The sequence below is a fragment of the Culex quinquefasciatus genome, chromosome 1 (genome assembly GCF_015732765.1).
Source record: "Culex quinquefasciatus strain JHB chromosome 1, VPISU_Cqui_1.0_pri_paternal, whole genome shotgun sequence".
Classification (NCBI taxonomy): domain Eukaryota; kingdom Metazoa; phylum Arthropoda; class Insecta; order Diptera; family Culicidae; genus Culex; species Culex quinquefasciatus.
In genome coordinates this window covers 90,774,732-90,792,072 of record NC_051861.1, presented here as the reverse complement: position 1 = coordinate 90,792,072, position 17,341 = coordinate 90,774,732, and the positions used below count along the sequence as shown (strand labels likewise).

General features: G+C 34.8%; 1 protein-coding gene across 1 annotated transcript in view; it reads left to right on the top strand.

Moving 5' to 3' along the window:
- Nucleotides 1–17,341, top strand: part of LOC119770651 (brefeldin A-inhibited guanine nucleotide-exchange protein 2-like) — a 32,511-nt gene that overhangs the window by 14,258 nt on the left and 912 nt on the right.

The following is a 17,341-nucleotide window of genomic DNA, read 5'->3' as shown; positions in this document are numbered from 1 at the left end:
TGTTTATTTCTTTATCTACTTCATTAATTACTATCTTTCTTTTACTATTGATTCTTCAATAATATATTTCTTTCACTGTCCATTGTTTTCAATCTTCACCCTTTTCTTTAAAACAAGTGAGGTTTGAGCCCTACTCAATTTTGGAATGATCAAAGAATCAACAGAAACATTACTATTGTACTTTTGAAAAACTTTTATAAAATGCTTAGGACCAAAAATTGTAACAAAACACCGCGACAAAAGAAATAGCAACATATAAACACGACTCAACACTAGGAATGATTTCAGGAGAAAACAATACACAGTAAAATAACAACTAGTTTTTGAATTCAAACTAAATATAAAACAGTGTTTGCTTTAATGAAAGTTGATAGGCACACTTTAAATGGTTAGGCGCTTATACTTACATCAAACCCTACGTAATGTACCACGGCCGAGTTAAAATGCGTAACCGGAAAAGAAGGTGTGCATGCCTGGCACGAACACTCAAAGCGTGTTCTAGCGTGCTGCTCGTACTGACTCAGAGCAAGGGTGAGATGTAGGTGTAAGGGCAGTGCGTGTTCGTCGGGAACCTAGTGCATAAGATCGGTCAAGGCCCGTTCTTACACTGAAAATTGCAATTGCGAATTGCGAATATTTGCAACGGCCTTATTGGAAGTTTTTCAAACAGTCACAAGTATTCAAAAACACCATAATATACATATTATATATTATAAGCAAAATATGTAAATTTTGTTTGTTGGAACTTTAAAAGACTCAAGACTTGAACTTTTGACATAAAAATTGGTCTAGGGTATCAATCTAAAATTTCCCGAAGCGGAAGGTTCCTCCGTGGGAATGGACATTTCGACAGTAGTTTGTTTGTTAAAATCGTGGTTAAAATCTAGTTAAAAACTCAAACAATTTTTTTTTTTACGTTTGAACACAAGGAATCTACGAACAAAGTTTCATACAAACAAAAAAATACAAAATTGAACTGTACAGTAATTTCAGTAATTTGTTTTTGTTGAAGTTCTATTGAGCAATTTTCTGAGGTTTCGGCCATTCGATGTTTTTTTTTTGTATTTTTTAATCCGGCTGAAACTTTTTTGGTACCTTCGGTAGAGTCTCCTACGTTTGGCGAAGACTCGAAAGGCGAAATCATAAAAGGCGAAAATTCATTAGGCGAAATATTTCAGAAGGCGAAAATCACATAAGGCGAAAAGCACATTAGGTGAAAAATACCCAAACGACGCGCCAGGTGGCCGTGTGCAACGAGGCCAAATGTATTTTATAAATCATTTCTTCAAATATATCCGTTCTTTTTTTCAATAAGTTATTGAAGATTATTTCTTTCTATTCACTTTTGATACAAATCACTTTTTGTTTAGCACATTTTACAGTAATAGATTTGCTGCAAAGAGCAAAGTGGAGTTTCGGCTAGCAGCGTACTGGACATCCATTCCAGAGGTCGTGTGTTCGAGGCCCATACACGGATGATAAAGATTGAGAATTAAAAAAGCAAAAACGCTAAACGTCAAAGCAACTTTTTCAAAACAACAAAAGATTTTTGTGGAGTTGAGAAAATCAAGGTTTGTTTCCACGCAAAATCGGCGTTGATTATATTCAACAAACATTTTGTTGAAGCAAACCTCGTACAGGCTGATTCTACAAAATATTTTTCTGCGTGCACAATAAAACTTCAGATCAATCAAACCAAGTAAAAGGGCCAAAGACAATGCGTAAACAAACAGGCAGTGGTGGCATAAGTTAATGAAAATGTCCTGAAATCCTAACTCCATCCTGTTAATATAACGAACGAGCAGGATGGATTGTTTGTTTACACTTCGTACTTCATTGTCGTAGAAAGGAAGAATCTTAATAAAATAATACGTTTTAGCCATTTGAACATTTGAACCATTTCGCCTTTTGAGCTATTTTGCCTAACGTGGTGGGTCTACTTTTTCGCCTTTTGAATTTTTGCCTTTCGAGATATCGCCTATTAAGTTATCGCCTTTTGTGGCTATCCCCAAAAATGATATGTGAAAATTAAAAAATCTGTATCTTTTCAAGGAATTTTTTGATCGATTTGGTGTCTTCGGCAAAGTTGTAGGTGGACTAAAATTCGATTTTACCTCGAAAAATTAAGTTGAAAAATGTTTGCGACCAACATTTCTTGAACATTTCGATTTTTTGAAAAAAATCAGTATTGATTAAAAAATATATAACTCGGTCAATGATTTTTTGCACATTCTGGAAATTTCTATAAAGTTGGCATTTGATGTCCCCTAAAACATATAAAAAAATTAAAAATAGTGTTTTTTTTTGCAAATCAAGTTGTAGTGACATTTTTTTCAATGTAGTCTTTATCCATACCTGCAACTTTGCCGAAGACACCAAATCGATCAAAAGATTCCTTCAAAAGATACAGATTTTTGAATTTTCATACATCCTTTTTGTATGGATAGCTGCCAAATTTCTATGGAAAATTATATGGACAAACTTATGATGCAAAATGGTTTCTTTGGGCATACAGAAAGCATTAAAAAAATACAAAAATTTAAATTAAAAAAAAGACCGATTTCGTAGAGAATTGTTCTGTTACTAAAAGTTAACTTTCCAAAATAAATACGCATATATCGAAGTTTTTCTTCGATTTTGCTTGGAGACTAAAGGAGGCTATTACATTACGGCAAACAAACAAACAAACTCGCACTTTTCGACAGTTTGCCTGCTTCGTTTGTTTGCCTGGATTTGTTTGTACAAACATCAGCCTGCATACATTTTGCCTTGTTTGCAAGTTTGGCAAACTGTGAAACACGAAAATGTGCGAGTTTTTTTGTATGTTTGCGGTAGTGTAATGGCTGCTGAAGAAAGGCATGTTTTGCTCTAGCGCTCTTTGATTGTGCAAAATCGGAGCTTTGATTTTTTTCATGCAAATTTTAAAATTCAGTTTTAAATGCAAAACCAAATTTGCAATCGAAAGTGACTTTTCATTTTTTTTTTTTATAAAGATTTAAAGCTATATGTATTTTTAGGTTGAAATCAGAGGCGACTCGTCCACCTGTTCAACCTGTTCATTGAACAGGTAGCCGATTTCAAGCGGATAATTATTTTATTTAAGTACCACGGTGCTTTTTAAATTAGTAACATACAATAATTGTTTATTACAATTTTTGTTTGAATATACGGTTTCAAAATCAACTCCCTATGTTCAGCAGCGCTGCATGCACCGAAAAAGCTTTGGCCCGCCACCCTTACTCTTTACCACTCTTTACAACACCAATACTAAAGCGAGCCAGCCTAGCGGGCCACGCGCAAATGCTCGTCGCGTTCAACACCGACCCTTTGAACGTCGGGGAAAAAATCTCCATACAGAAAAAAATCAACACATGTAAAGAGCTTCCTATTCATACGCAGCGGCAGTATTGATGTGTTGGTAAATCAGTTCAATCTGAGAGCGTGAACTGACAGCATTTTTTGGGAGAGCGAAATGCCACCCCCAGGCCCCAGCCGACTTAGCTCTCTAGGGAGCTGCATGCAAAGGTAAACAAGCCAGCGCGTTGACAGCACGTTGAGAGCATGAATAAATGAAGCGTGAGAGCACGACAGATATTGCTCTATATTTGGCTTTTAGGCATCAGGCTGTTTTGCGCAGACTGGTGATGGCTTTTTTTAGAACTGGAATGTTCAACTGCGCGCGTTGAACCTCTTCGATCTTACTAGTGGTTACTAGTGGATTCTTGCTCTACTGGAAAGTGATGTAATGTTAAGTTAAGATAGTGTGATTGATAGATTAAATTGAAACAATTGAAACAAAAAAGTACTGTGCTTTTTCCAGGATCGGGACACATGAGAAGAATTATGACAGTAGATTCAACCATGATCGCTATTTTATTTTCGGATGGTTCTTTTAAAGCGGATGCAGTCCTAAAAAGTTAAAAATTTATTGCCATTAAATGCTCCAAAAACGACTGTGTTTATTCAGACTGTAGTCCCGGTTCACTCTAGTTGAATATATTATAATCATATATTGTAGCATGAATTTGTTCTGAATTTTTTTTTCATTGATGTTAAAAACAAATATTTTAGTTATCTCGGATTCATGTCAATATAGTTTGTTTTTAACATCAAAAGCCCTTCTTTTATTCGGAATTTGAATTCCAAAACCATGAGGACATAACAGTGAGTAAATTCAATTCTCTAAAAATTTGGCAAAGGATCAAACCAAAAATTTAAAAATATGAAAGCCCCTGGTGAGGATGGCATTTTACATTTTAATTAAATAATACCAGAAGCAACTTTAAGTTGCTTGGTCAAATTTTCAACAAATGTTTTGATTTGGCATATTTTCCCAGTAGTTGGAAAAATGCCAAAGTAATTCCGATTTTGAAACCGGATAAAAATCCTGCTGAAGCCTCAAGCTATCGGCCCATTAGTTTGCTTTCATCTATTAGTAAATTATTCGAAAGAATAATTCTTAATAGAATGATGACGCACATTAATGAAAATTCAATTTTCGCTGATGAGCAGTTTGGATTTCGCCTTGGGCATTCAACTACTCATCAGTTGTTGAGAGTTTCAAATTTAATTCGAAGCAACAAATCTGAGGGCTATTCTACTGGCGCTGCTCTTCTAGACATAGAAAAAGCATTTGACAGTGTTTGGCATAAAGTTGATTGCGAAATTGAAAAAGGTTTAATTTTCCGATTTATTTTTTTTTCAATTCAATTTATTTTGTCAGTAAATAATCAATTTACAATTCCGTATTTCTTATAACCTAATAGAGTTTTGGAGTTCCTTTCAACTATAGTTTACACTATAATTCATTTTGATGTAATTGGATATTCTAACAATGGATTTGGCAAGAGAAGGAAAAATTAAAAAAAAAACCTTCTAGATTTGCTAAGGAAAAGGATAGAAATAGAAAAGCTTAAAACTAAATCACAGTATGTTTTGTCTATTGACGTCGAAAAACTTCGCTGTACAAGGCAGCTTATCCGTTGTAGATGTACTTCATCATCAGCTCACTGAGAGCTTGGAATTGTTCTGCCTTGTTTCGACAGGCACGAAAGCGCGTGAGCATCTCTCAGCAAGGGCGAAAACTCAGGAAGCGTGAAGAGATCATCACCGGTAACATCAGCTTGTCCCGGGGAGAACCGCCCCAGAAGCGGCTACTCTAGCGTACGAACCTCCCCAACCGGGAGGGAACGCTGGGTTGGTCGATGGAGCCGCTCCGCCGCCAGCTGCTGCAGCGGTCGAGCTCGAAGTCTTCGGAGGTTGGCGGGACGCTGGCGCTTTCTTCTTCTTGTCCTGCTCCTCGATGTACTTTTTCCGCGCGGCACAGCCACGGAAATTCGCCGTGTGGTTTCCACCACAATTGGCGCACTTGACACGTGCTTTGTGCTGCTGGGCGTTGGTCTTTCCGCGGAAGTTGGTCTTTCCGCGGAAGACTGCACCTTTCGGTGAAGTGGGTCTCACCGCACTTTACACACCGGGGTGGGAGATTGCAGTTTCTTGAGCCGTGTCCGAATTTCTGACAGCGGTGGCATTGGGCTGCGTCGGCCGGATTCTTCGTGTAGAATCGCCACGTCACAAAGAAGCCGTCCAGTGCTTTGATCCGCCGTAGGTCCTGGATTTTGACGGACCCGCGATCGAAGTACAGGAGGTACAAGGTGTACGTACCTGTCACCGTAGTCGATTTTGAGAGCACCTTTATCTCTCGAGGCTTAACCTTGACGCCCGTCAGGTGTTCTTCCAGGTCGGAGATCGGGCGGTCCGAATATCCCTGAAGGACGATCTTCACTGGGACCTTCTCTGCAGGATCAAATGTGAAGAATTTGAAGTTTCGCAACTTCAACTTCTTCACCACCAAGTCGAAATGCAGCTTTTGTGGGTAATCACTTGCACAGAAGTTTTGCTAATTTTGAGACAATATTGAGTCCCTCAAGCAACTCGTCAACATCGTCAGCCAACGTATCCAAAACAAAAATTGAGGTGGTCGTCGTTCGGAGAGTTACCATTTTTCTGCTTTCGCGCTTGCGCGCAAGTTCATCATCGTCATTGTCGTCGCCAGCACTGCTGCTGTCACTGTCGGTGTTGTTTCATCTCACTCAGCATCTCAAATTCGTTGCTGGTGGGAACGTTGAAGTGGTTTTCGTCGTAGTGCTGGTGGACTGCTGCTGCTGCTGCTGCTGGCCGGAAGTGCTTCGGATGCCCGGTCGATGTCGTCCGTACCGGGGACTCCGGACGGTATGACACGTAAAAATGAAGGATCGGTGACGTCACCGGGCACGCTCCCGTGCGCGATGGCGGTCGATGCGACATTGTTGTGTTTACCTTCTGCACTCTGCCGGTAGATGAACTTCGCGGGTTTTCGAGGCCGCACTCGAACTGCCTCACGGCTGGCCCTTGGCATGCTGGAGGAGCAAATTTGCGGGTAATCACGGTAAATTACGGCGAAAAAATCGAAAATCTGAAGAGCTCCAGCACTTGACTGTTGCTGGCTGGTGTTGCGAGTCCCGATGATTTTCCGATTTATATCGTGAAAATTATTCAAAATTATTTGACGGATCGTACTCTGCAGGTATGTTATCAGAATAGCAAATCTGATCAACTACCTGTACGTGTGGCGTCCCTCAAGGAAGCATTTTGGGTCCAATTTTATACAATATTTTTACTTCTGACTTGCCTGATTTGCCCCCAGGATGTCAGAAATCACTTTGCTGATGACACAAGCATCTCCGCCAAAGGCAGAAGCCTTCGTGTCATCACAAGAAGATTACAAAAAGCTTGGATATTTTCAATTCTTATTTGAAAGAATGGAAAATTACTCCAAATGCTGCAAAAACTCAACTTATTATTTTCCCTCACAAACCAAGGGCTGATTTTCTTAAACCAAAAGTCATCACATTATAAAGATGAATGAGGTAAATTTAAAGTGGGAGGATCAAGTGAAATATCTTGGACTTGGTTTTGACAAAACCTTACTTACAAGGATCACATTGAAAGTATCCAGGTTAAATGTAACAAATATATTAAATGTTTGTATCCACTTATAAACAGAAATTCTAGACTTTGTCTCAAGAATAAACTGTTAATTTATAAACAAATTTTCAGACCTGCCATGCTTTATGCCAGGGGTGCTCAAAGTTTTTAGAGGCCGGGCCAAATTTGAAGCCCAAATGAGCTTGCGGGCCAAATTTGCAAATAAGTAATTTAAATAAATGAAATTTCGTTATTTTAATTTAAAAGAATTGAAAATACATCTATAGTTGTTTTTCAACTTCTGTTATTTTGAACATTTTCTTTAATTAGAAGTAAGGCAGTTTCAAATATTTTTCAAAGTTTATTTCACTTCCCTTCAAAATAGGTTCGGAAAATTCAGAGGGCAAATTTTTTTCACAAAACTGAAAATTTCATTGGAAATAGAAGTCTAATCAACTCAAAACAATCTAAAATTAATTTTTCTGCATTGATAATATTATTTAGCTTGTTTGGGCTCGTTTAAAAATATTTTAAACTTTTATGAAATTACTGGCACCGCAAAACTTTTTCTCACAAAAATAAATTTTCGTTAAAACTTAGAAATTTTGGAAACTTATGATTATGAAATCAACTTGACAGGTATATAATGCATTTTAAAACACTTTTGCATTTAAAATTTAAGCTGAATGCACTTGTGATTTTAATCAAATTTTTATGTTTTGTTTTTATGTTTTGAAAAGGGTGACATATAATCTTAACAAATAATATAACAGCGTAATTTTATCTTTAAATTAAGTGGGATCGTTGAGAACCAAAATTTCTATGAAAAGATGCTAGAAACTGTTTTAGGAACCAGTAAAAATAAATTTAAATCATTATAAAAAAAAATGGAAGATTCAACAAAAAAACATTTTAAAGAAAAAACATTATACATCGAAAATTCACTGACATTCAAATTACTTTTGAATAAATAACCCGAACATGCTCAAATGATACCAAACGCAGAGGAATGCATTTTTAATTGATTTCAGTTGATTGCACTTATATTTCTTTTGATTTTTGAGGTTTTTCAAAAATACATTTTGCCCCTTATTTTGAGCCAATTCTTAATTGGGTGAGGAGAGGGTTGGTCGATAAATTGTAAAATAGTTGCAATAGCCTTATTTCTTCGATTTTTATATTTTGTCTGACTTGTTATCCAGTTGTCATGAGTTCGAACAAAGTTCGAATCCCGAGGGAAGATTTCTAAGTGTACAGTAAGTTTGAGGGTCAGTTCATGAAAGGGTCATTATGACTTTGAAATTAATATAGAATACTCTTATTTTTGCAATTATTAAAGATTTCTACGTAAGTGAAATTTAAACGTTTTCCAAAAATGTATTATGAAAGTTTACTAGTTTTACTCACTTCGAAACTGAAATTGTTTCAATTATTAAGATCTTTGAAAAACATATTTTTGTCCTTATTTGGGTATCAAAATATTGAAAACTCATTATTTTTTATTACCAAAAAATAAAAAAAAGATTATCATAAAAAAGTTCAAAATAAACCTTGATTTTGGAAAAGTATAAAATCACTTGACAAGTGGTCAACGGGCCATTTTACATGACTATTCAAAATGGGTCCGCGGGCCACAAAAAATCACCTCGCGGCCACGTTTGGCCCGCGGGCCATACTGGTCACCCCTGCTTTATGCTATGCCGATCTGGACAAGCTGTTGCTTAACCAGGAAGAAAAACTTCAGAGGATTCAGAACAAAATTCTGAAAATGATTCTGAAACTTCCTCCCTGGTTCAGCACCAGTGAACTTCATCAATTAGCCGAAGTTGATACTTTGGATGTTATGTCCAATAAGATAATTGATGCATTTCGACAAAAATCATTGCAGTCTTCAGCTGCATTGATCCGCTCTTTATATAGTTTATAAGTTAGTTTTAAGGTATCCCTTTTCCCTTTTTGTATGTAGGACCTCCTACATTTGAAATCACTGAATAGCGAAAGCTACAATATTTCATGAATAAATGAAAGTTGCTAGTATTTAAAATTGAGGTGAAAAGTCATCGTTAGTGATTGGACACTCAATAATATTTTAACTGAATGAATGTACATGGAAAAGAAATTTGAATAAATATAAATTTAAAAAAAAAATGTTACTTCCGGGGTACCTCAAGGCTCTCATTTAGGCCCATTACTTTTTATTCTTTACGTAAATGATGTATCCTTTATATTTAAGCATATCAACGTTTCGATTTACGCAGATGACATGAAATTGTTTATGAAAATTAAAGACGAAACTGACGCTTCAAGATTCCAGAACGAAATCAACATATTCTTTGAATGGTGCTGTCGTAGCCTTTACAACTTAACATTAAAAAGTGTACATCGATCTTGTTCAGCAGAAAAATAAATAAGCCAAATATAAACATAAAACTAGACAACCAGATAGTTGAAACCTGTTCAAATGTTAGAGATTTAGGAGTCATACTTGATTCTAAAATGACTTTCATCGAACATCAGCAACTAATATGCTCAACTTCATAAAACGATTCAGTTATAACTTTAAGGACCCCTATACATTGAAAACATTGTTCATAGCTTATGTTCGCTCTATTCTTGAATATTGTAGCGTCGTGTGGAGTCACATCAAAACACACGAAACCCGTATTGAATCAGTGCAAAAACAATTTTTACTATTTGCTCTTCGTAAACTAGGGTGGACCACTTTTGAACACTTTTCCCCTTCCTTCGTATATTGCACGCTGCATGTTAATAAGCTTAGAAACACTTGTAAAGCGTCGTGAATTCGCTTCTCTTTCGTTCGTAAATGATCTTATTGCAAACCGAATTAATTCTCCAGAGTTGTTACAAACATTAAATTTCTATGAACCCACACGCGTATTGAGAGCACGTGAGCCATTCGCATTGCATTTTCACAGAACTGACTACGCTAAACACGGGCCCATGAATAGAATGATGGAAACTTATAACAAATATAATAACATAATCGATTTCACAATGACAAAATCCACCATGAAAAAACAGTTCTACAATCAAAGATAGATGTTCCCCCCTTGTAATTAGAAACTAAGCAACGATCATGTAGTCTACGTATGTTTGACGAATAAATAAATAAATAAATAACTATAATCATACCATAAAAGGAGCCATGAAAAATCATAAAAAAAAACAACTTAGTATCATATGAAATTTTTCCAAACCCAACCAAGTTTTAAAACTCGCTTCAAATATTTTAAAACTTTGAGCTGTGATTTATTGAAATGGTGTTTCAAGTTAAATAACGCTAGAAATTGGATTTTAGGGCGAATTCCATGATTATCTATTTATTCACAAGTTGAAAATACTTGTTCTGTAATAAGTTATTTGCCATGCAAAATATTATTTCCGCATCATTTTTTTTTTATTTCAGCTTTATGGTCACTAAGAGAAATTTAAAATCAATTTTATTGTTGTTCAGCACAGATTTTCAGTGTCCAAACACTTTGATTAAAAAATACTTCTCAAAAATACTAATAATAATATAATTATACGATATTTGGTATGATTTGAAAAACAGCAGAAAAAAATGAAAATTGATATATTTTCTCATTGTAAAAGTAAAATTTAAGAATAATAGTAGTTTAGGCAACAAGTTGCAAAAGAGATTTTTCAGCACGAGTCGTACATTTATCTAACGAGGTTCACCGAGTTAGATAAATACGACGAGTGGTGAAAATCAAGTTTTGCAACGAGTTCCATACAACGTTTTTGCAATTCCGAAAAACACCCTTTGGACAGAATTATCGGACAAATGTCCATGCATTGAGTCAATGAATCGTTCAAATCAAAAATGTTGAAAAGTATAACTTTTCCTAACAAGTGCTGAAAATTTCAACTTTTCAGCATCCATTTCAGTGCTGAAAAGTAGAACTTTTCAGCATTTATTTTGAAAAGTGTTACTATTCGATTCTGTTATTTTTGGTACAGAAAAGAAGGCTGTTTCGTCGTTCAAGAATGACAGGAAAAGTAAGTAGTTTCACGACGGAATTACAAAAATTTATTTTAAATATATGGCATTTTGCAAATTAATGTTAGCAGCAGCAAATTTTCACATGCATTTTATACTTTTCGCCTAAAAATTTTGAAAATCAAAATAAAAAAAAAATCAAGAAATTTTTATAAAAAGTACTTTTTTATTCAAGCATTTCAGTCTTTGAATCAATCTGAACAATAGGAACGATTTGAATATGTGTTTTTGACCTCTTTTAAATTTAAAACTTGATGTAAATTATTTGAATAGTTTCATATTTTTAATTTTCAAACACTTTTTAACACTGCATCTCATTATTTGAACATGGGCAACACATTAAAAAATACAATGTCATCATGGAAAATCAAGTTTTGAGCAATAGGGCCATCATTTCTTTTTAGTTGCTTTTGTATTTAAAAATTATTTATTTTGTCACAGTTCAGTTACATTTTCCTTGCATCATCCAATCGTATGTTTTTTTATATATTTTCTGTTTAGTATTTACAACTTGTAAGCAACTTCATTTTCGAGTACAAAGTCAAAGTTCAGATGTATTAGCAAAAAAACCAAATTTTATATTCTCTAAAATAATTCGTTAACTACAATTCGATTTTGCTGTTGGCAAACCATACAGCATTTATTTTAGTATGCAAAATTCAAGAATGGTTCAAGAACAGGAAATGTTTTTGTTGGTTAAATTGTTACTAAACTAACTAATATAAAAATACATGGCTAACGTTTGAAGGCTTCTTTCTATTTTTACTTTTAGGATCATTGCGAATTTTTATAGAGTTTTGTTCCTCAACTTCGGTAGAAGGTAATGGAGTTTATCAAGCCTAATTTACTATTTTTGAATTAAAAAGCATCACAAAAATATTTTTTTAAATAATTTTTTTAAGAACCTTCGTTATGCACATGGGACCGGTTTGACGAGTCTTCACCAAATTTATGGCCGATTTGGTCAAAAAAGTGTTGAGATATATATTTTGAAACTGCTTATTTCAAATATCTGTTTCTCGGCAATGATGCAACCAAATGTCTGCAAATATGTTCTGTTTATAGAAAATGAAAGAAAATGAAAATGTATATTTTAATGCCCTGAAATCAGATTTAAAAAAATGTTGAATTGTGTGCTCATACCAACCATAGACATTTGTGGCGAATTACATGTTTGTAGCTCCCTAATGATTTATGTAATAAAATCTTCACAATTAACAGAAATTAAACAAGAAAAAACCAGTTTCAAATCTTCTTTCACAAATTGCATGTTTTAATTGCTCAATCACAAATTTCTAACAATAAAAATTGTTCAAACAACTCGAGTGTCATTAGAGCGCCTTCTGAGCTGAAATGATCTCTAAAGAATTGTTTTCCAGGAAAAACAAGTAAAAAAATCCGCTGAGTTGAGCAATAAAACCGCTGTCCAAAGGCATGAGATCTCTGCGAAGCCCAAAATTATAATATGCAATAAAGAAATCAGCTCAGAAAATCCCGAAAAACAAACACAGCCCGTGGGCGCTGTCCTCAACGAATGTCCTGCAGGCAGTCAAGCACAATTCTTCCCCGGGGCCACCAGCACACCGTCGAAAGTGAAAATGTGGCAGCACCGCGCCTCGAGACACAACTCCGAAGATCCGTAACTAAAAGCCCTCGCAAAAAACCAAAACTTTGCTCGCAAATGGCGCTAGAGTAGTGATTAGGAAGTCCGTCGTTAGCATGTTACTTTGAACTAAGTTTGAGAGCCAGCCAGCCAGGGTGGCTAAAGGAAAAAGCTGCGTGTTGAATGGGCGCTTAAAGATGGCCCAAAATTATAGGGTTTTGTGTAGGAAATGAAACCATTCATTCCGAAGGGCTTCAGACAGGAGCGTTGCTAATGTTGGCGCAATTCTTAGCACTCACTCAACGCGTTGATTTGGCGAGGCCGGTGGTGCATGTTTTGGGGTTTTTAAACAGCAATGCATATGTTAAATTAAGTTGACTGTCATCGGTTACCGCTTCTAAAAAAAAAATATCAGAAAAAATATCAAAAAAGACCAGATAAACACTTATTGGAAATCGACAAATTTGATGAAAAAAGGACCAACATCGTAGTTACATCCTAAGAATCATTAAATTTAAATCATATCCAGAATATAATTTCGAATGCGCCATCTACAACCCAATAGCTGAAACAAATGTTCATATGATCTGACTTATATTAAGCCCTCAGGTGGCACTGCAATCTTAAGCGCGGTTCAAGTGACATCTATCATCGAGTAGTTGCAGTGTGGCGTTGATAGTTCTGACACCTCGTGGTGATTTTACTAGGTGTTATGTTACTCCACCAGATGGCGGTATGGGGCAAGCAGTTCTGCTATTAAACAACAGGTGGCGCGCTAGTCGTTTTCGAAGCAATTTTCTGAAACTGGATTTTGAAACACGATGCTTCGAATGGGAACAAAAACGATTTGGATGGTGGGCTATGCAATATTTTGAACTTTGGTTTTAAAAAGCAAAAAGAGCGAACCGTTTAAAGAGCCGGGTCACAAAAAGTGCGAACGAACCGCGCTTATAAAATAATGCCAAATTTGTAATATTGTCCCGTGGCGTACCATTTAAAGTACTTTAAGGATAAAAACGGCACGTTAATTAGTGATTTTCCCCAAATTTTGAGAGCTGCCTTCAACGTATTTAGTTGGGAAGACGAATGCAACTTTCTCATCAAAAATTAAAAATACATAAAAGTAACACCCGAATTCAAATTTGAGCATTTCAAATGCATAACTTGGAAAATTTTACAAAAACCCTACTGAAAATCCTACACAATTTTGGAGACAAAATTAAATCATTTTCTCGATGAACTTTGAATTTTTAGACTTAATCGAACAAAATAAAATGTAGAAATGATTTCACAAAATATTTTCTCCATGTAGTAAATATTTCAAGCTAACAGAAATTTTCTCTCAATTCATAAATTTAAGTTTGAGTGCTCTCCCATTCAATTATTTGATCGCTTAAATCAGAAATCTTGACATAGAGACCGCCAAGACCAATGGTTTTTTAAATAATTTATAAAAGTTCAATAAAATCCTTAAAAAGTCACGCTCTTAAAATCAGCCGTGTTATCTAAATTTTGAAAAAGAGCAAAGGTCGCTCAATAGAGCAAAAGAGCCGCTCAAAAGAGCGACTCATTTTAATGAACGAGCAAAAATGAGCGGCTCCTAAAAGAGCGGTTTTTTCCACCTCTTTTCTAAACCCGTTTTCTAATCCTGATCTTTATTCCTAATCCTGAATTGGTAGAAGCAAACATGAAACATGAATTACAAGCAAACTATTCTCGAGTTAGTTCTCAAAGGTCCTACGCGCCAGCTTTAAACAAAGCCGTTTTTCGATCGGATCTCGAATAATTCACGTATTATCGAATTCAAAGAGGCTTTGAAATTCTGCTTTTCCTAGAAATGCTCTACCTCGGGTGAGTTCTTTGGGGCACTTGAAGTCTCTTATACACTGTAACTAAAAATCGCACTTTGAGTTCGTTTTCACTTTTTCATACGATTCAGTTCAACTGCGATTACACTTTTTGTCTAATCGCAGTCGAACTGAAAATCGTATGAAAATGCAAACGAACTCAGCAAAGTCGATTTTCAGTACAGTGTAGAGGAGAAATCGTGACGAATTTTGACAGGTATGATTTTCATAAAGTATTCGCCTGTTTTCTCTCCACACAGAAAACTGGGGACAATGTAGCTGTCAAACTTGGCCAAAAAAATCGTGACGTCAGAAATGAACTCAAATCACTCATAGTTCATTTTGTGAGTGACTTTAACATTTTTGCCTAGTTTGACAGCTACTTTGTACCTACTTTTCTGTGGGAGAGAAGAGCAAATACTTTAATAATACCTGTCAAAATCCTAGACTCAAAATTTTGTCGCGCGTTGCTTTTCTCCTCTATAGAGGAGAAAATCGTGACGTCAGAAATGAACTCAAATGACTCAAAGTTCATTTTGTGAGTGACTTTAACATTTTGGCCTAGTTTGACAGCTACCTCGTTCCCAGGTTTTCTGTGGGAGAAGGAGGCGAATACTTTATGAAAATCATACCTGTCAAAATTCCTAGCCTCAAAATTTTGTCGCGAGTTGCTTTTCTCCTCTATTGCTGTTCAAAGTTATCACGTTACAGCAGGGGTGACCAAAGTATGGCCCGCGGGCCAAACGTGGCCCGCGAGGTGATATTTTGTGGCCCGCGGACCCATTTTGAAAGATCTTGTAAAATGGCCCGTTGACCACTTGTAAAGTGATTTTATGCTTTCAAAATCAAGGTTTATTTAAAACTTTTATATACTAATCTTTTTATTTTGTTAATAAAACTTATTATTTATCAATATTTTGATCCCCACTTTAGGATACAAATACTGTGTTTAAAATATTTTACAATTAAAACAATTTCATATGTTTCAATGTGAGTGAAACTAGTAAATATCGTCAAAATTTTCATCAAACATTTTTAGAAATATTAAAACACGTTCAAGATTGACTTAGGTAGAATTCTGTAATAGTTGCAAAAATGTAAGTTTTCTTTATTAATTTGCAAGTCATAATGACACTTTTATGAACTGACCCTCAAAAATACATTGCACTTCCTTCGGGATTCGAACTCATTACAGTTATATAACGAATCTGATTGACTACCAACTGATTCAGGCAGACAAAATGTGGAAATTGGAGGATCAAGTTTGTTGCAAATATTTCATAAAGCTTTCGTCGATCAACCCACCCTCCAACATTATAAAAAATTGGCTCAAAAACAAGGAGCAAAAATAAATTTTCGAAAAACTTCAAAAATTAAAAAAAATGAAATGTAAGTGTAATCAGCTGAAATTTATTAAATATGCATTACATTGCATTAAGAATCAGTTGAGTTTATTAAAAAAATGAATTTAAGTGAATTTTTGATGAAATAAATATTTCTTTTCGCTAAAATGTTTTTTTTGTCGAATCTTTTTTTTTGGAAATGAGCAATTCTCTACGAAATCGGTCTTTTTTCTTCAATTTTAATTTTTGTATTTTTTAATCCGGCTGAAACTTTTTTGGTGCCTTCGGTATGCCCAAAGAAGGGCGTTAAAAGGGCGTAATATTGAATGTTTGGCCTTTGTGAAATGTTAGTCTTGATTTGAAAATTCCAAAAATATTTTCGAAGAGATCGGAAAATTTCACAAATGTTTCATATATTAACATTGAAAATCGGACCATTAGTTGCTGAGATATTGACGATAGAAAATGGTGGGTTGTTTGGGTGAAACTTAGAAAACATCAATTTTCCTGTTTTTAAACCTTTGCATTGCAATATCTCAGCAACTAAAGGTCGTATCAACAAAGTCCAAATAAGCAAAATATAGAGAATTTTCTCAGCTTTTCAAAAATATTTTTTTCAAAACTGAGCAAACATGTGCACTAATTTAAAAAAATGAAAAACTGCGACTATTTTCAAAAAAGTCACTTAAATATGGCTATAACTTGAAAACGGTGCACTTTATCAAAATTTCAGTAAAGTACTTTTTGATTGCAAATTTGATTTTACATCGAAAAATGAAGTTGAAAAATTTTTACGACCAAAATTTCGATTTTTTGAAAAAATCAGTATTGATTAAAAAATTCATAACTCGGTCAGTGATTTTTTGCACAACCTGGAAATTTCTGAAAAGTTGGCATTTTATGCCTTCTAAAACATATCAAAAAATAAAAAAAATTAAAAATAGTGTTTTTTTGTAAATCAAGTTTTAGTGATAAAAAGTTAAATAAAAAAATCACCAAATTTTTTTTACCGTGTATTATTTTTTTCCAGTGTAGTCCGTATCCATACCTACAACTTTGCCGAAGACACCAAATCGATCAAAAAATTCCTTCAAAAGATACAGATTTTGAATTTTCATACATCATTTTGTATGGACAGCTGCCGAATTTGTATGGAAAATTATATGGACAAACTAATGATGCAAAATGGCTTCTTTGGGCATACCGAAGGCACCAAAAAGTTTCAGTCGGATTAAAAATACAAAAAAATCGAATGACCGAAATCCTAGAGAACTGCTCAAATAATGATTGCAGTTTAACTATACGGAAGCTTAAAACATTTTCTAATTTTTTCCATTGAAATGTTGAAATTCTGGCTTTCAACGATTTTTCATTAGCCACACTTAATTTATAGATAAAATACGCTTTTAGATGAATTGTTCAACAGGTAATGTCACCATTTACGAAATATAAAAACAAAACTTTATTTATTTTTTGAAAACACAAGTACATTCAGCTGAAAACGTTTTTCAAATACCTGAAACAATAAAATCAACGATACCAATAGAAAACCGTTATT